A 4324-nucleotide genomic window follows, 5' to 3' on the forward strand; every position below is an offset into this window, starting at 1 on the left:
GCAGTCCAAGGTAAAGGGATGTTTCTCCTCAGCCTGGGGGAGCAAGGCCAGGGTCATCGGGCCCCTTTGAGTCCACCAGCCCCCGCTCTCAGGTTCCCTCTCCCTCCTCTGACCTCCAGGAGGGCCAGCCAGGGGACCCGGCAGGGGCAGGTGTGTACCCGGCTCTGAGGGGCTCTGTGTTCAGGGGCCAACCAGGGCATCAAGAAGGCCTGCACAGATTGGGCGGGGGTGAGGCGGTACCTACAAGGGGTCCCTGACATGCCCACGTGGCAAGGCAGCCTGGCCGGGGAGCCTGAGCAAGGCCCTGTACAAACAGGAGGCTCACGCTGACTGGTCTTCCTGGCAGGGTGACTGGCACGTGCTAAGGCCAGGGGACACGCAGGGAGCCGATAACTGCTGGGAAGAGTGAGGCCGCTCCAGCCAGCAGGAGCCAGCTGAGCAGGCAGGGGGGAGCAGAGCAGAGAGGCCTGCAGGGCCGGGCTGTGGAAGGCCTCTCTTGGCAGGTCACACACAGGCCCCCTGCTCCACTGTGAGCATCCCTAATTGCCAGGGGGTGGTTGTTATGGTCCTGGGGTGGTTGAGAGTGACCACATGCAACACAGTGAAGCCCTCCTGGCCCTGCACCAGCCTCACAGCTGTCCCTGTGCCTGAGGGACAGGCACAGCACACCACGGCTGCAGCCACAGTGTCCATCCATCCCATCGGGGGCCTTCCTGTCATCACTGCCCTCCCCTGTACCCAGCAGGATGTCCTTCTCCAGGGACTGGTCTCTCCTGACAACACGTCCAAAGTCACTGTCACGTGGGACCCCTCTAAGTGACAGCCGGTCTGTGCAAAGTGTCAGAAACCAACACAACACCACGGGCCTCTGGGGACCGAGGATCAGCGGCCAGCCTCTCTGAGCAGCCGGCTCCAGCCCCATGGGGAGAGGTTTGGGGGGGTCAGGGAGCACCTGCTAAAGGGAGTGGGGGTCTGGATCAGGGGCCTGGTGGCAAGGGCGGGGGCAGCTGGAGGAAATGGCTGGTCCTGGCTCCGTGGCAGCACCCTGTCGCTGCAGAGGGCGGGCTGCTAGAGCCCCACATTCCTCCCGCCGCCGCACCCTCCCAGCCTGTCCACGCCTGTTCTCACAGTTCCCAGAAGGCCCCAGGGCTGGCTCCCAGTGCCAAGTCCCAGAATCCTTCAGAGTTCGGAAACCAGTGACTGGGACCCTAGTCCACATGTTCAGAGGCCCACCTTCCCAGGGACGACCTTCTCATCCACATAGGCATATACTGGACCATCCCCACCCTGGCACCAGCCCCTGTGCAGGACGTCCTGCTGGGCCGGAGACATTTCCTTCCACTTCAGATCGCACTCAGGGGAAAAGCCCCAGATGGGAGAAGAAGGGGTAGCCAAAGCCCCGAAAGGGTTCCCGGATCCCCCACAGCCTGGGTCTGGACACAGGAAGGCCAGGGAGGGGGATGCTGCTCAGGCGAGAGAGGAGCAGGGGTCCGTACTCTCAGCATGACTAGATAGCCCTAGTCAGTCCCCTGCCCCCAGCCTGCCTGCCCCCGGCCTGCCCCCTGCCTCAAGACCCAGGCCAGACTGCTCCTGCAGCCCCAGGTCACTCTCCCTGACCTTCAGTGTGGATGGAATTCCCACACCCACCCCTGGCACCGGGCCAAGGCCTGCTGGTTCCCACCAAGGCCTGGGAAGTGACTTCAGCTGCCCATGCCACCCTGGTCCTCCTCCTTCACTGGGGTTCCCAGGGCAGAGCCAGCCCTGCCTACTGCCGTAGGGTGACAGAGGTGGCCCCGGCCCCACAGGCTAGGCCCACAACTGCCGAGGCCTTGTGGCTGGGTGGCAGGAGGCTCAGGGCAACGCCGACAGGACACAAATGCTGACTCCACTGCCTGTTTCGGAGGCAAAGGGCACCAGCGGGCACGGCCCCCAAATCCCAAGCCACGAGGGGGCAGGGGGGCTGCATCAGGGTCCCTCACAGGAGTCCCAGCACAGCCCAGCTGGGGTCCCCCATAGGCAGACCATGCTCCATCCTCCAAGAACCCAAGGGTGTTGGCAGGGTAGGAGAGGAAACTGAGGCCCAGAGAGAGGCAGCCACTGTGGGCAGAAGCTCACCCCGGTAGTAGGCACTGGCCAAGGCCAGGCCCCCCCTGACTACGGAGTTAGTGGCTGCCCACATGGGAGCCACCACCTGAAGCCTGGGCCCCAGGGGCTCAGTGACACTCCGAGCACTCTACAGCTCAGAATGAGGGGTTCCCGAGAGGTCAGGGTGACAGACAAGACCTACCCCCTAAGAGGCCCAGCCCTGCCTCCCGGCCCCTCTGTCACCCCCTGGCCTCTGTGGGGCCCTCACCACCCCCCACGCCCCCAGTGTTCACGGAGCTCTGAGGACCTTGGCCCCAGGTTGCCCTGAGCCCCGGCCAACATCATCCTGCCAACTGTGAGAGGCAGTGGAGATGTGAGCAGGGGTGACGGCGGGACCCCAATCGCGCTGGCCTTCGCAGGGAGCAGGCTGACCTCCAGCTGGCACCCCAGCTACCTCCCTCCCCCCAGAGGACATGCAAGCCCGGCAGTTCCCACACCCGGGCGGTGGCGGCAGACACAATCTTTACGAGGCTTGGGCGGGTGCTGAGCTGGCTCAGGTGTGGGCAGGTGCAGGGCAGGGCCCAGCACACCTGGCCTGAGCCAAGCCCGGGCAGGCAGGCACACCCACCAGTGAGGAATGTGGGTGCCGCCTGGACTGGCCCTGGGAACTGGGCCCCCTGGCTGCGGCCCAGCCTGACTCAGGTTGGGTGGGCCGGGAAACTGCCACCTCAGCAGTACCTCGAACCGCCCACTCCACCCTCCCCAGGGCCCTGCTGGAGCTGACCTAGGGACAGGCCCGGAGAGGGGGGCTGGGAGCCCAGACGGTGCTCCCGGGGCTTTGGGTCCTGGGCAGGTGAGGGGGCAGGGACAGTGAGGCTAACCCTGCCCCGCCCGCCCCACTGCCAGGGCTCTGTCCAGGGTGGTGGGTGTTAGAAGGGAAGAAGAGGAGACCCCGGAACAGAGGGTGGACCCAGAAATCCCCCCGGATATCTACCTCTTAGGATACCTCCCTCATGGAGCCTCCACTTCCATGTATAAGGAACAGGGGCTGTGGGGCTCCACTCCGGAGCGCCAGGTTCAAGAGAAGGAAGATTCTCGAAAGTGGCTGCTTAGCCGGGAAGAGGGGGTGCACATCAGTCACAGCTTACCCCCGGCCGGTCAGCAGCAGCCCCACACAGACCACAGGGGACCGGTGGAAAGAGCCCAGCCCCTCACTCGTCTTTGCCAAGCCCCTGGGCCCTATGAGCCTGCTGCACGGCACCCCAGCCCCCGCCCCCTGGGAAGGAAGGCTTCCATCGCGTGGTTCGGTTTCAGGTGCCCCATCTGGGTATGTGAACACACAGCCCCCACCAGGCCAGGTAGCAGAGCGGTTACACTCTGGGCTGCTGACCATCCGGTGGGTGGTACAAACCCACCAGCCGCTCGGAGAGGTAGGAAAGGAGGCTCTCTGCTCCTGTAGACTCACAGCCTTGGAAACCCAAGGGGGCAGTTCTACAGCAGCCATTCTACGGCGGCCGTGAGTCAGAATGGACTGAAGTCGGGGCAGAGGCTGGCTGGTATCTGCCCCTTCAGAGGGGGGTCGGGGGACTCCTGAGAGACTCAGACCCTGTCTGCCCTGTGGGCCAGGTCCACAGAAGCCACGGCCACTGAAAGCCAGTAACTGGGACTCCCCTCCGCAGGCCTGTCCAGCCCAGATGGGCCTCTGACATCCCACGGCCGGTCCCCACACAGAGGCCACAGGGCCCCCAGAGGGAAAGCCCTCCCAATTCCATGGCCTTCCCAGAGCCACGCTGACTAGGGGGTCTTTCTTGCTCCCCCAGGCCCACATTTTATTCAGTAACTCCAGCACAGCCTCCCCCTCCTAGGGGCTGGGGCTGGGGCCACGGAGTTCAAGGCTGCAGGGACCCTGTCCCTGGATGAGGGGCTCTAAGTGGGAGGGCAAGGGTCTCGAGGCCCAGAAGCCCTGCCAACACCCTTCCTCCATCCCCTTCCCAGGCCGGGCCCCAGCCTGCAGGCCCCAGGTCAGGGTGCGGCCCTGGCAGGACCGCCAGTCTCCAGTGTTGGGTGTTGTGACTTGGTTACCAAGGAGGGAGTGTGTTTGGGCCCCAGGCAGTGCGTGGGTGAGGAAGGTGGGTGGGGTGTGGAACCTCACTTCCCGCTCCCAGGGCCTGCAGGCAGGGAGGGCCGGCTGGGACTCGCAGTTCCCTGGGCCAATTCAGACTTGCTCCAGCCCAACCTC

The sequence above is a fragment of the Echinops telfairi genome, unplaced genomic scaffold, assembly GCF_000313985.2.
Source record: "Echinops telfairi isolate 266 unplaced genomic scaffold, ASM31398v2 ScPeMD7_7458;HRSCAF=8496, whole genome shotgun sequence".
NCBI classification, from domain to species: domain Eukaryota; kingdom Metazoa; phylum Chordata; class Mammalia; order Afrosoricida; family Tenrecidae; genus Echinops; species Echinops telfairi.